General features: G+C 46.0%; 3 non-coding genes across 3 annotated transcripts; all 3 read left to right on the top strand.

Annotated features, from left to right (window-relative positions):
• Nucleotides 1–316: 316 nt before the first annotated feature.
• On the top strand, nt 317–509 carry LOC119733564. Its single transcript, XR_005271905.1, has one exon. It is a non-coding gene; the product is annotated as a U2 spliceosomal RNA (small nuclear RNA).
• A 5,409-nt stretch (nt 510–5,918) lies between these two features.
• LOC119733563 lies at nt 5,919–6,111 on the top strand. The gene has a single exon (XR_005271904.1). It is a non-coding gene; the product is annotated as a U2 spliceosomal RNA (small nuclear RNA).
• A 5,409-nt stretch (nt 6,112–11,520) lies between these two features.
• Nucleotides 11,521–11,713, top strand: LOC119733556. Its single transcript, XR_005271903.1, has one exon. It is a non-coding gene; the product is annotated as a U2 spliceosomal RNA (small nuclear RNA).
• The last annotated feature ends 4,008 nt before the right edge of the window (nt 11,714–15,721 follow it).

Here is a 15,721-nt window from a genome sequence, read left to right as displayed (position 1 = left end):
CATTGATCCCATTTTTTGTCTGGATTAATTTTTTCAACAAGATTTTTGGTGAAATATGATCGAGGTGTATGAAAATGCATGATAGAAATATTTTTAAGAATGTATATGTCTCTGTTAATCTGAGAAAGCCGGAGATTTCTTGCTCATCTCTCTCTCCCCGGGTTTCGTTGAGTTGCGGTGGACGCGCAGGAGTCTTCTTTTTGTTTTCACACCAGGAAACAAAAAAAGGCAAAAATAAATAATAAGAAGAACAATAGCAAACAGTATTTCAAGACGAATAATCCCTTTCCGCGCTATTGTTTTAATATTAATCGTTATCGCTTCTCGGCCTTTTGGCTAAGATCATGTGTAGTATCTGTTCTTTTCAGCTTAATATCTGAAACGCTGTTCATTGAACAGCCAGTATATTAAACTGATTTTTGGATTTGGGCCGTGGAATAGAGGCTTGCCTCGTCCCGGCCACGGGTTGGCCCGGTATAGCAGTACATCCGGGATTCGGCCCACTCCCTTCGGGGAACATCAATTAATACAAAAACAGGTTCTGACTACGGTGCCCCGTCGTTAAAGGTTCGTTTTCTTTTGACGTTTTGGTGACAGGGCTTTCACATTGAATTACGGTAAATATTAGTAAGTGTGTAAAGTCTTGTTAAATTATGATGTTGGCGTTTCCATTGATTTCCGTTCAAGGCGTAAATAAAAAAAAAAAAAAAAAAAAAAAAAAAGGCTTGGCCACGACCCCTCTGTGTCTGGTTATAAATGTATTGTTTGAGTCTCGTTGCAATATGTTTCTAGGCATCTTCTTCCTTTTCTTATTTGTTATCCCTTTTCCCCCTTGTTTTGCTTCTGATTTGTTTGTTTCCCAGGATGAGTGCTCCTGCCACGATTGGTCGCCAGAGGGCGCCGTAACAGTTGATGGCTTCGCATGCTCATATCGCGTCCGCGCATGTCCTATAAGTTGCCTCGCCGGGGCTGGGATGGCCATTGAATCATCTACAACCGACTGAGGAGACACAAACATGTCTGGCCGTGGCAAAGGAGGAAAGGGACTAGGCAAAGGGGGTGCCAAGCGACACCGCAAGGTTCTCCGAGATAACATCCAGGGAATCACTAAACCAGCCATTCGTCGGCTGGCCCGCCGCGGAGGAGTCAAGCGTATCTCCGGGCTCATCTACGAAGAAACCCGCGGAGTCCTCAAGGTTTTCCTGGAGAACGTTATCCGCGATGCAGTCACCTACTGCGAGCACGCCAAGAGGAAGACTGTCACTGCAATGGACGTGGTGTATGCGCTGAAGAGACAGGGACGCACGCTGTACGGCTTCGGCGGCTAGACACCATATCCAAAAATCAAACCGAACGGCTCTTTTCAGAGCCACCACTATTTCAAAAAAGAGATTGAATCTTGATTTTACTCGATTTCACTTGTCCTTGTCATGTGTGTTCTTAGAGTTGCTTTTCCCCTCCCTATTTCCACTGTAAAACATGTCTGGTCTCCATTTTTTTGTCAAAGTCGATTAAGTAATAATTACTGGGTGCTCGTCTCAGGATATAGCGGGGAACGTATAGAGGGATCCGTGACATTTTGTTCGCGAATGGGTGTGTGTGATTATTGTCTTTATTACAAAACAAACATAAACAGCAGCCAATTTTGTTCGCGAATGGGTGTGTGTGATTATTGTCTTTACTACAAAACAAACATAAACAGCAGCCAGGGAAATCCGTATGTTTGTCACTTTTCTTTTAGGGGTGGGGGAGGGGGTGTTTATTGGGGTTCAATTAATCCCAAGTAGGGGGTGGGAGAAATATTGTAGTCTCAACGATCCCAAATGGATTCTGTTGCCGAGGGCTCATAATACTATAGGCTCGGAAAAGCAGCATTTTCGATTGAAATTTAACGTCTATACTTTTTCAACGTACGGAAATCGTGATCACTGAAGCGTCTCCGCTTGGCCCCCGAAGCACCCAATCGGAAGATAGCCCATTGTTAGGCTTCCAACCTAGGATGCTATGCGCCGGCCTTAAGAGGCGGGGTCCGTTCGCTCAATCTGCACTCAGTTGTGATCACCGTTCATCAAACCATACCCTTGACCATGGCGCGCACCAAGCAGACGGCAAGAAAGAGCACCGGGGGGAAAGCCCCCAGGAAGCAGTTGGCCACCAAGGCGGCCCGCAAGAGCGCACCGGCGACTGGCGGTGTCAAGAAACCCCATCGGTACCGACCGGGAACCGTCGCCCTCCGTGAGATTCGCCGCTACCAGAAGAGCACCGAACTGCTGATCCGAAAGCTGCCATTCCAGAGACTTGTGCGTGAAATTGCACAGGATTTCAAAACTGAACTGCGATTCCAGAGTTCTGCCGTCATGGCATTGCAAGAAGCGAGCGAAGCTTACCTCGTCGGCCTCTTCGAAGACACCAACCTGTGCGCCATTCACGCCAAGAGGGTCACCATCATGCCCAAGGACATCCAGTTGGCCCGCCGAATTCGGGGTGAACGAGCTTGAGCACGTTGTGTGCGCAAAAAGAAATAAAACTAACGGCTCTTTTCAGAGCCACTACTTCTTCAAAGAGAGATTAAGTCCAATCCCTGAGTTTTCCTTCAAATAAAGAATAAAGGGCCGTTGATTTTTTTCCGAATTATTATTGTTGATATTCTGTCCAAATACATTCCACTTTTTGGGTTCTATACGTATGCCTCATCCGAAACGTGTTCCAGGCAAAATTGAATTGTTATGGGCATGGTAATAATGATATATATTTCCTATCTGTTTTGACAATTACAGGTACTCGTTCTCTTATTTTCGTCGGTTTTGCGTTACATTGTATGATTCATTATAAATGGATGGTGCATAAGGGGGAAACAACATTTAAAGAAGTATTGGTGCACTACGACATATTAATTCGCCCTCCGCTGGAGATGACTTTATTATTTCCCAGAAATTCAGTAGACAATAATATTTAAGAAGGACACTTATACACGTGTCAGTCTGAGAAAAAGGCTAAAAATACCCTTGCCGGGGAGGGGGGGGGGGGTCGTGCCGTGCGTGCATTGTATAACTATGCACGCATACCGCTTTCTTCACGCATGGGTAAGCGGTCACTGGCGGGAAAGTGGACGATGCATGGGTGGTCAGAATCCAAGCTGTGCACAATAAAAGCCGGCCAAGACGTGCTGGTCTTTCATTCGATCTCACGATCCGATACATTCCAAGTCCTCCAATATGGCTCCCAAAGTTAGCGGAAAAGGTCAGAAGAAGGCCGGAAATACTAAGGGTCCGGTTAGCGCAAACAAAAAGAGGCACCGGCGTCGCAAGGAGAGCTACGGCATCTACATCTACAAAGTGATGAAACAGGTGCACCCCGACACCGGAATCTCGAGCAAGGCAATGAGCATCATGAACAGCTTTGTCAACGACGTGTTTGAGCGCATCGCCAGCGAATCTTCTCGCCTCGCTCTCTACAACAAGAAGTCCACCATCACAAGCCGTGAAGTGCAGACAGCAGTACGCCTACTTCTTCCCGGGGAGCTTGCTAAGCATGCAGTCAGCGAAGGCACCAAGGCCGTCACCAAGTACACGACTTCAAAATAGAAATTTTGAAGGCTTCAAAACCAAACGGCTCTTTTCAGAGCCAACACAGTTTCCAAAAAGAGATTTGCCAGTCAGCTCAGTTCGCCCGATCAGCCCATTTCTTAGGTTTTACAACTAACCTTTTTTTAATTCTGTTGTGTCCCTTTCACTCTCTCTCTTTTTTTTTTTAATATTCTTTTACCCTTCGTGAGGCGAGGGGAGGTAATGCGATTAAAGTTAATCCCTGAGTCTTGTCGTCGTCGTAAACACATAATTTAATTTATGCCACAGCCTTTGTCAATTGGTCATTTCTTTCAATCTCCGGACGAGTGCTTGCATTTTGTTGAGTGGGTTACTATTAAAAAATAAATTAGGATTTCGTCTGTGGGATGTTACAAATATCTAGCAAGAAACCGAGGCCAGTTTTAACCGCCGCGTGAGAGCAACGAATCACTGCCATTGTGCGGAGGCTGGTCGAAAGATCATGGGACTTCTTCGGCGGAATAACAATAAAACGTCTTAAAATGGAGGTAAGAATGTTGCATGTTTCTGTGTTTTATCTAGTGATTCCATTACTTTGAACGACGATGACACAGTTGTAATTTTTTGTTCCCTCGTCCCCCGCGTCCAAAATGGATGCGGTGCACCCAACCGTGCGACGGGCACGCCCGTGTCGCGTGATTGGCTACTTGGCACGCTTCAGCCAATCCACCAGAACGCTATAACTAGTGTCGTGTTTTCCAAGTGGGTTCATTCACACACCACCTTTACTGCAGAGTACATTCATCTTCTGTCACTATACTGTCAAGATGACTGGGCGAGGAAAGAGCGGCAAAGCAAGAAGCAAGGCCAAGAGCAGGTCCTCCAGGGCGGGACTCCAGTTCCCCGTGGGTCGTGTTCACAGATTTCTGCGTAAGGGCAACTACGCCCAGCGTGTCGGTGCCGGTGCACCGGTCTACCTTGCGGCAGTGATGGAGTACCTTACCGCGGAGATCTTGGAACTGGCCGGAAACGCTGCACGAGACAACAAGAAGACGAGAATTAATCCCCGCCATCTGCAGCTTGCTATACGCAACGACGAGGAGTTGAACAAGTTGATGAGCGGAGTTACCATCGCGCAGGGTGGTGTCCTTCCCAACATCCAGCAAGTTCTTCTGCCCAAGAAGACCGCCAAAGTGTCAAAGTAAAGAAAAGAACTTACTTTGCATCCACAAACCCAAAAGGCTCTTTTCAGAGCCACCACAACCTTCAAAAAAGAGATTTGTCGCTGCCTGTCTAACTCCACCTCTACCTTCACTCATAGCCGAAATCAATTTCTCTATTTTTTTTTATAAACAATAGAACACTGTTCCAGATAGAATTCCCACTGTGTCCTTTAACGTATGTGACCGGCCGGCCGGCTGAGTACATTAGCCATACATGTATGTATATGTATTGTCTTAAATGTTGCCTCATGTAGAATGTGAATGACTTATTCACCAAAGGTTACAAAAATGGACAAATAATGGTGCGTTGACATTTGATTCCCGTTTGTTTCTTTTCTTTCTTTCTCTCTTCAATTAACTCCCCGCGGGACCGCATTGATATTGATACATAAGTATTATAAGCGCAAATGCAAACGGTATGACGAATGTTTTCTTTTCTTTCGAATTTTCTTCTTATAACTTCATGACGAAATAAACAATAAATCAATGAAATAAAATAGTAATTATTACAAAAAGGGGAAATAAGTAAGTGAAAAAATAACAAAACAAAAAACAATAACCAAGCAATTAAAGGAAAGCGGCAGGCTGGGACTCGAACCCACGATCTATTACTTTCTACATGTGCTCTCTAACCACTCGGCCACGGAGCTTACTGACAAACTGAAGTATTTCCCCGCCCCTAATGTGGGACCCATTGGCAGGGCCTGAGAAATACCCAGATGGGAAACGCCGAGGCGCGATGACCGGGAGTGTTGAAGGGCGCCATCTATTGATATGCTTGTCCCGGTACATCGTACGTACGGCATTTAGTGCCGACGCTCTCGCTCACTGATGCATTGATCCCATTTTTTGTCTGGATTAATTTTTTCAACAAGATTTTTGGTGAAATATGATCGAGGTGTATGAAAATGCATGATAGAAATATTTTTAAGAATGTATATGTCTCTGTTAATCTGAGAAAGCCGGAGATTTCTTGCTCATCTCTCTCTCCCCGGGTTTCGTTGAGTTGCGGTGGACGCGCAGGAGTCTTCTTTTTGTTTTCACACCAGGAAACAAAAAAAGGCAAAAATAAATAATAAGAAGAACAATAGCAAACAGTATTTCAAGACGAATAATCCCTTTCCGCGCTATTGTTTTAATATTAATCGTTATCGCTTCTCGGCCTTTTGGCTAAGATCATGTGTAGTATCTGTTCTTTTCAGCTTAATATCTGAAACGCTGTTCATTGAACAGCCAGTATATTAAACTGATTTTTGGATTTGGGCCGTGGAATAGAGGCTTGCCTCGTCCCGGCCACGGGTTGGCCCGGTATAGCAGTACATCCGGGATTCGGCCCACTCCCTTCGGGGAACATCAATTAATACAAAAACAGGTTCTGACTACGGTGCCCCGTCGTTAAAGGTTCGTTTTCTTTTGACGTTTTGGTGACAGGGCTTTCACATTGAATTACGGTAAATATTAGTAAGTGTGTAAAGTCTTGTTAAATTATGATGTTGGCGTTTCCATTGATTTCCGTTCAAGGCGTAAATAAAAAAAAAAAAAAAAAAAAAAAAAAAGGCTTGGCCACGACCCCTCTGTGTCTGGTTATAAATGTATTGTTTGAGTCTCGTTGCAATATGTTTCTAGGCATCTTCTTCCTTTTCTTATTTGTTATCCCTTTTCCCCCTTGTTTTGCTTCTGATTTGTTTGTTTCCCAGGATGAGTGCTCCTGCCACGATTGGTCGCCAGAGGGCGCCGTAACAGTTGATGGCTTCGCATGCTCATATCGCGTCCGCGCATGTCCTATAAGTTGCCTCGCCGGGGCTGGGATGGCCATTGAATCATCTACAACCGACTGAGGAGACACAAACATGTCTGGCCGTGGCAAAGGAGGAAAGGGACTAGGCAAAGGGGGTGCCAAGCGACACCGCAAGGTTCTCCGAGATAACATCCAGGGAATCACTAAACCAGCCATTCGTCGGCTGGCCCGCCGCGGAGGAGTCAAGCGTATCTCCGGGCTCATCTACGAAGAAACCCGCGGAGTCCTCAAGGTTTTCCTGGAGAACGTTATCCGCGATGCAGTCACCTACTGCGAGCACGCCAAGAGGAAGACTGTCACTGCAATGGACGTGGTGTATGCGCTGAAGAGACAGGGACGCACGCTGTACGGCTTCGGCGGCTAGACACCATATCCAAAAATCAAACCGAACGGCTCTTTTCAGAGCCACCACTATTTCAAAAAAGAGATTGAATCTTGATTTTACTCGATTTCACTTGTCCTTGTCATGTGTGTTCTTAGAGTTGCTTTTCCCCTCCCTATTTCCACTGTAAAACATGTCTGGTCTCCATTTTTTTGTCAAAGTCGATTAAGTAATAATTACTGGGTGCTCGTCTCAGGATATAGCGGGGAACGTATAGAGGGATCCGTGACATTTTGTTCGCGAATGGGTGTGTGTGATTATTGTCTTTATTACAAAACAAACATAAACAGCAGCCAATTTTGTTCGCGAATGGGTGTGTGTGATTATTGTCTTTACTACAAAACAAACATAAACAGCAGCCAGGGAAATCCGTATGTTTGTCACTTTTCTTTTAGGGGTGGGGGAGGGGGTGTTTATTGGGGTTCAATTAATCCCAAGTAGGGGGTGGGAGAAATATTGTAGTCTCAACGATCCCAAATGGATTCTGTTGCCGAGGGCTCATAATACTATAGGCTCGGAAAAGCAGCATTTTCGATTGAAATTTAACGTCTATACTTTTTCAACGTACGGAAATCGTGATCACTGAAGCGTCTCCGCTTGGCCCCCGAAGCACCCAATCGGAAGATAGCCCATTGTTAGGCTTCCAACCTAGGATGCTATGCGCCGGCCTTAAGAGGCGGGGTCCGTTCGCTCAATCTGCACTCAGTTGTGATCACCGTTCATCAAACCATACCCTTGACCATGGCGCGCACCAAGCAGACGGCAAGAAAGAGCACCGGGGGGAAAGCCCCCAGGAAGCAGTTGGCCACCAAGGCGGCCCGCAAGAGCGCACCGGCGACTGGCGGTGTCAAGAAACCCCATCGGTACCGACCGGGAACCGTCGCCCTCCGTGAGATTCGCCGCTACCAGAAGAGCACCGAACTGCTGATCCGAAAGCTGCCATTCCAGAGACTTGTGCGTGAAATTGCACAGGATTTCAAAACTGAACTGCGATTCCAGAGTTCTGCCGTCATGGCATTGCAAGAAGCGAGCGAAGCTTACCTCGTCGGCCTCTTCGAAGACACCAACCTGTGCGCCATTCACGCCAAGAGGGTCACCATCATGCCCAAGGACATCCAGTTGGCCCGCCGAATTCGGGGTGAACGAGCTTGAGCACGTTGTGTGCGCAAAAAGAAATAAAACTAACGGCTCTTTTCAGAGCCACTACTTCTTCAAAGAGAGATTAAGTCCAATCCCTGAGTTTTCCTTCAAATAAAGAATAAAGGGCCGTTGATTTTTTTCCGAATTATTATTGTTGATATTCTGTCCAAATACATTCCACTTTTTGGGTTCTATACGTATGCCTCATCCGAAACGTGTTCCAGGCAAAATTGAATTGTTATGGGCATGGTAATAATGATATATATTTCCTATCTGTTTTGACAATTACAGGTACTCGTTCTCTTATTTTCGTCGGTTTTGCGTTACATTGTATGATTCATTATAAATGGATGGTGCATAAGGGGGAAACAACATTTAAAGAAGTATTGGTGCACTACGACATATTAATTCGCCCTCCGCTGGAGATGACTTTATTATTTCCCAGAAATTCAGTAGACAATAATATTTAAGAAGGACACTTATACACGTGTCAGTCTGAGAAAAAGGCTAAAAATACCCTTGCCGGGGAGGGGGGGGGGGGTCGTGCCGTGCGTGCATTGTATAACTATGCACGCATACCGCTTTCTTCACGCATGGGTAAGCGGTCACTGGCGGGAAAGTGGACGATGCATGGGTGGTCAGAATCCAAGCTGTGCACAATAAAAGCCGGCCAAGACGTGCTGGTCTTTCATTCGATCTCACGATCCGATACATTCCAAGTCCTCCAATATGGCTCCCAAAGTTAGCGGAAAAGGTCAGAAGAAGGCCGGAAATACTAAGGGTCCGGTTAGCGCAAACAAAAAGAGGCACCGGCGTCGCAAGGAGAGCTACGGCATCTACATCTACAAAGTGATGAAACAGGTGCACCCCGACACCGGAATCTCGAGCAAGGCAATGAGCATCATGAACAGCTTTGTCAACGACGTGTTTGAGCGCATCGCCAGCGAATCTTCTCGCCTCGCTCTCTACAACAAGAAGTCCACCATCACAAGCCGTGAAGTGCAGACAGCAGTACGCCTACTTCTTCCCGGGGAGCTTGCTAAGCATGCAGTCAGCGAAGGCACCAAGGCCGTCACCAAGTACACGACTTCAAAATAGAAATTTTGAAGGCTTCAAAACCAAACGGCTCTTTTCAGAGCCAACACAGTTTCCAAAAAGAGATTTGCCAGTCAGCTCAGTTCGCCCGATCAGCCCATTTCTTAGGTTTTACAACTAACCTTTTTTTAATTCTGTTGTGTCCCTTTCACTCTCTCTCTTTTTTTTTTTAATATTCTTTTACCCTTCGTGAGGCGAGGGGAGGTAATGCGATTAAAGTTAATCCCTGAGTCTTGTCGTCGTCGTAAACACATAATTTAATTTATGCCACAGCCTTTGTCAATTGGTCATTTCTTTCAATCTCCGGACGAGTGCTTGCATTTTGTTGAGTGGGTTACTATTAAAAAATAAATTAGGATTTCGTCTGTGGGATGTTACAAATATCTAGCAAGAAACCGAGGCCAGTTTTAACCGCCGCGTGAGAGCAACGAATCACTGCCATTGTGCGGAGGCTGGTCGAAAGATCATGGGACTTCTTCGGCGGAATAACAATAAAACGTCTTAAAATGGAGGTAAGAATGTTGCATGTTTCTGTGTTTTATCTAGTGATTCCATTACTTTGAACGACGATGACACAGTTGTAATTTTTTGTTCCCTCGTCCCCCGCGTCCAAAATGGATGCGGTGCACCCAACCGTGCGACGGGCACGCCCGTGTCGCGTGATTGGCTACTTGGCACGCTTCAGCCAATCCACCAGAACGCTATAACTAGTGTCGTGTTTTCCAAGTGGGTTCATTCACACACCACCTTTACTGCAGAGTACATTCATCTTCTGTCACTATACTGTCAAGATGACTGGGCGAGGAAAGAGCGGCAAAGCAAGAAGCAAGGCCAAGAGCAGGTCCTCCAGGGCGGGACTCCAGTTCCCCGTGGGTCGTGTTCACAGATTTCTGCGTAAGGGCAACTACGCCCAGCGTGTCGGTGCCGGTGCACCGGTCTACCTTGCGGCAGTGATGGAGTACCTTACCGCGGAGATCTTGGAACTGGCCGGAAACGCTGCACGAGACAACAAGAAGACGAGAATTAATCCCCGCCATCTGCAGCTTGCTATACGCAACGACGAGGAGTTGAACAAGTTGATGAGCGGAGTTACCATCGCGCAGGGTGGTGTCCTTCCCAACATCCAGCAAGTTCTTCTGCCCAAGAAGACCGCCAAAGTGTCAAAGTAAAGAAAAGAACTTACTTTGCATCCACAAACCCAAAAGGCTCTTTTCAGAGCCACCACAACCTTCAAAAAAGAGATTTGTCGCTGCCTGTCTAACTCCACCTCTACCTTCACTCATAGCCGAAATCAATTTCTCTATTTTTTTTTATAAACAATAGAACACTGTTCCAGATAGAATTCCCACTGTGTCCTTTAACGTATGTGACCGGCCGGCCGGCTGAGTACATTAGCCATACATGTATGTATATGTATTGTCTTAAATGTTGCCTCATGTAGAATGTGAATGACTTATTCACCAAAGGTTACAAAAATGGACAAATAATGGTGCGTTGACATTTGATTCCCGTTTGTTTCTTTTCTTTCTTTCTCTCTTCAATTAACTCCCCGCGGGACCGCATTGATATTGATACATAAGTATTATAAGCGCAAATGCAAACGGTATGACGAATGTTTTCTTTTCTTTCGAATTTTCTTCTTATAACTTCATGACGAAATAAACAATAAATCAATGAAATAAAATAGTAATTATTACAAAAAGGGGAAATAAGTAAGTGAAAAAATAACAAAACAAAAAACAATAACCAAGCAATTAAAGGAAAGCGGCAGGCTGGGACTCGAACCCACGATCTATTACTTTCTACATGTGCTCTCTAACCACTCGGCCACGGAGCTTACTGACAAACTGAAGTATTTCCCCGCCCCTAATGTGGGACCCATTGGCAGGGCCTGAGAAATACCCAGATGGGAAACGCCGAGGCGCGATGACCGGGAGTGTTGAAGGGCGCCATCTATTGATATGCTTGTCCCGGTACATCGTACGTACGGCATTTAGTGCCGACGCTCTCGCTCACTGATGCATTGATCCCATTTTTTGTCTGGATTAATTTTTTCAACAAGATTTTTGGTGAAATATGATCGAGGTGTATGAAAATGCATGATAGAAATATTTTTAAGAATGTATATGTCTCTGTTAATCTGAGAAAGCCGGAGATTTCTTGCTCATCTCTCTCTCCCCGGGTTTCGTTGAGTTGCGGTGGACGCGCAGGAGTCTTCTTTTTGTTTTCACACCAGGAAACAAAAAAAGGCAAAAATAAATAATAAGAAGAACAATAGCAAACAGTATTTCAAGACGAATAATCCCTTTCCGCGCTATTGTTTTAATATTAATCGTTATCGCTTCTCGGCCTTTTGGCTAAGATCATGTGTAGTATCTGTTCTTTTCAGCTTAATATCTGAAACGCTGTTCATTGAACAGCCAGTATATTAAACTGATTTTTGGATTTGGGCCGTGGAATAGAGGCTTGCCTCGTCCCGGCCACGGGTTGGCCCGGTATAGCAGTACATCCGGGATTCGGCCCACTCCCTTCGGGGAACATCAATTAATACAAAAACAGGTTCTGACTACGGTGCCCCGTCGTTAAAGGTTCGTTTTCTTTTGACGTTTTGGTGACAGGGCTTTCACATTGAATTACGGTAAATATTAGTAAGTGTGTAAAGTCTTGTTAAATTATGATGTTGGCGTTTCCATTGATTTCCGTTCAAGGCGTAAATAAAAAAAAAAAAAAAAAAAAAAAAAAGGCTTGGCCACGACCCCTCTGTGTCTGGTTATAAATGTATTGTTTGAGTCTCGTTGCAATATGTTTCTAGGCATCTTCTTCCTTTTCTTATTTGTTATCCCTTTTCCCCCTTGTTTTGCTTCTGATTTGTTTGTTTCCCAGGATGAGTGCTCCTGCCACGATTGGTCGCCAGAGGGCGCCGTAACAGTTGATGGCTTCGCATGCTCATATCGCGTCCGCGCATGTCCTATAAGTTGCCTCGCCGGGGCTGGGATGGCCATTGAATCATCTACAACCGACTGAGGAGACACAAACATGTCTGGCCGTGGCAAAGGAGGAAAGGGACTAGGCAAAGGGGGTGCCAAGCGACACCGCAAGGTTCTCCGAGATAACATCCAGGGAATCACTAAACCAGCCATTCGTCGGCTGGCCCGCCGCGGAGGAGTCAAGCGTATCTCCGGGCTCATCTACGAAGAAACCCGCGGAGTCCTCAAGGTTTTCCTGGAGAACGTTATCCGCGATGCAGTCACCTACTGCGAGCACGCCAAGAGGAAGACTGTCACTGCAATGGACGTGGTGTATGCGCTGAAGAGACAGGGACGCACGCTGTACGGCTTCGGCGGCTAGACACCATATCCAAAAATCAAACCGAACGGCTCTTTTCAGAGCCACCACTATTTCAAAAAAGAGATTGAATCTTGATTTTACTCGATTTCACTTGTCCTTGTCATGTGTGTTCTTAGAGTTGCTTTTCCCCTCCCTATTTCCACTGTAAAACATGTCTGGTCTCCATTTTTTTGTCAAAGTCGATTAAGTAATAATTACTGGGTGCTCGTCTCAGGATATAGCGGGGAACGTATAGAGGGATCCGTGACATTTTGTTCGCGAATGGGTGTGTGTGATTATTGTCTTTATTACAAAACAAACATAAACAGCAGCCAATTTTGTTCGCGAATGGGTGTGTGTGATTATTGTCTTTACTACAAAACAAACATAAACAGCAGCCAGGGAAATCCGTATGTTTGTCACTTTTCTTTTAGGGGTGGGGGAGGGGGTGTTTATTGGGGTTCAATTAATCCCAAGTAGGGGGTGGGAGAAATATTGTAGTCTCAACGATCCCAAATGGATTCTGTTGCCGAGGGCTCATAATACTATAGGCTCGGAAAAGCAGCATTTTCGATTGAAATTTAACGTCTATACTTTTTCAACGTACGGAAATCGTGATCACTGAAGCGTCTCCGCTTGGCCCCCGAAGCACCCAATCGGAAGATAGCCCATTGTTAGGCTTCCAACCTAGGATGCTATGCGCCGGCCTTAAGAGGCGGGGTCCGTTCGCTCAATCTGCACTCAGTTGTGATCACCGTTCATCAAACCATACCCTTGACCATGGCGCGCACCAAGCAGACGGCAAGAAAGAGCACCGGGGGGAAAGCCCCCAGGAAGCAGTTGGCCACCAAGGCGGCCCGCAAGAGCGCACCGGCGACTGGCGGTGTCAAGAAACCCCATCGGTACCGACCGGGAACCGTCGCCCTCCGTGAGATTCGCCGCTACCAGAAGAGCACCGAACTGCTGATCCGAAAGCTGCCATTCCAGAGACTTGTGCGTGAAATTGCACAGGATTTCAAAACTGAACTGCGATTCCAGAGTTCTGCCGTCATGGCATTGCAAGAAGCGAGCGAAGCTTACCTCGTCGGCCTCTTCGAAGACACCAACCTGTGCGCCATTCACGCCAAGAGGGTCACCATCATGCCCAAGGACATCCAGTTGGCCCGCCGAATTCGGGGTGAACGAGCTTGAGCACGTTGTGTGCGCAAAAAGAAATAAAACTAACGGCTCTTTTCAGAGCCACTACTTCTTCAAAGAGAGATTAAGTCCAATCCCTGAGTTTTCCTTCAAATAAAGAATAAAGGGCCGTTGATTTTTTTCCGAATTATTATTGTTGATATTCTGTCCAAATACATTCCACTTTTTGGGTTCTATACGTATGCCTCATCCGAAACGTGTTCCAGGCAAAATTGAATTGTTATGGGCATGGTAATAATGATATATATTTCCTATCTGTTTTGACAATTACAGGTACTCGTTCTCTTATTTTCGTCGGTTTTGCGTTACATTGTATGATTCATTATAAATGGATGGTGCATAAGGGGGAAACAACATTTAAAGAAGTATTGGTGCACTACGACATATTAATTCGCCCTCCGCTGGAGATGACTTTATTATTTCCCAGAAATTCAGTAGACAATAATATTTAAGAAGGACACTTATACACGTGTCAGTCTGAGAAAAAGGCTAAAAATACCCTTGCCGGGGAGGGGGGGGGGGGTCGTGCCGTGCGTGCATTGTATAACTATGCACGCATACCGCTTTCTTCACGCATGGGTAAGCGGTCACTGGCGGGAAAGTGGACGATGCATGGGTGGTCAGAATCCAAGCTGTGCACAATAAAAGCCGGCCAAGACGTGCTGGTCTTTCATTCGATCTCACGATCCGATACATTCCAAGTCCTCCAATATGGCTCCCAAAGTTAGCGGAAAAGGTCAGAAGAAGGCCGGAAATACTAAGGGTCCGGTTAGCGCAAACAAAAAGAGGCACCGGCGTCGCAAGGAGAGCTACGGCATCTACATCTACAAAGTGATGAAACAGGTGCACCCCGACACCGGAATCTCGAGCAAGGCAATGAGCATCATGAACAGCTTTGTCAACGACGTGTTTGAGCGCATCGCCAGCGAATCTTCTCGCCTCGCTCTCTACAACAAGAAGTCCACCATCACAAGCCGTGAAGTGCAGACAGCAGTACGCCTACTTCTTCCCGGGGAGCTTGCTAAGCATGCAGTCAGCGAAGGCACCAAGGCCGTCACCAAGTACACGACTTCAAAATAGAAATTTTGAAGGCTTCAAAACCAAACGGCTCTTTTCAGAGCCAACACAGTTTCCAAAAAGAGATTTGCCAGTCAGCTCAGTTCGCCCGATCAGCCCATTTCTTAGGTTTTACAACTAACCTTTTTTTAATTCTGTTGTGTCCCTTTCACTCTCTCTCTTTTTTTTTTTAATATTCTTTTACCCTTCGTGAGGCGAGGGGAGGTAATGCGATTAAAGTTAATCCCTGAGTCTTGTCGTCGTCGTAAACACATAATTTAATTTATGCCACAGCCTTTGTCAATTGGTCATTTCTTTCAATCTCCGGACGAGTGCTTGCATTTTGTTGAGTGGGTTACTATTAAAAAATAAATTAGGATTTCGTCTGTGGGATGTTACAAATATCTAGCAAGAAACCGAGGCCAGTTTTAACCGCCGCGTGAGAGCAACGAATCACTGCCATTGTGCGGAGGCTGGTCGAAAGATCATGGGACTTCTTCGGCGGAATAACAATAAAACGTCTTAAAATGGAGGTAAGAATGTTGCATGTTTCTGTGTTTTATCTAGTGATTCCATTACTTTGAACGACGATGACACAGTTGTAATTTTTTGTTCCCTCGTCCCCCGCGTCCAAAATGGATGCGGTGCACCCAACCGTGCGACGGGCACGCCCGTGTCGCGTGATTGGCTACTTGGCACGCTTCAGCCAATCCACCAGAACGCTATAACTAGTGTCGTGTTTTCCAAGTGGGTTCATTCACACACCACCTTTACTGCAGAGTACATTCATCTTCTGTCACTATACTGTCAAGATGACTGGGCGAGGAAAGAGCGGCAAAGCAAGAAGCAAGGCCAAGAGCAGGTCCTCCAGGGCGGGACTCCAGTTCCCCGTGGGTCGTGTTCACAGATTTCTGCGTAAGGGCAACTACGCCCAGCGTGTCGGTGCCGGTGCACCGGT

Source organism: Patiria miniata, unplaced genomic scaffold, assembly GCF_015706575.1.
Source record: "Patiria miniata isolate m_02_andy unplaced genomic scaffold, ASM1570657v1 HiC_scaffold_25, whole genome shotgun sequence".
Lineage (NCBI taxonomy): Eukaryota > Metazoa > Echinodermata > Asteroidea > Valvatida > Asterinidae > Patiria > Patiria miniata.
The sequence above is the reverse complement of the archived record's forward strand: the minus strand, read 5'-3'. Positions and strand labels throughout refer to the sequence as shown.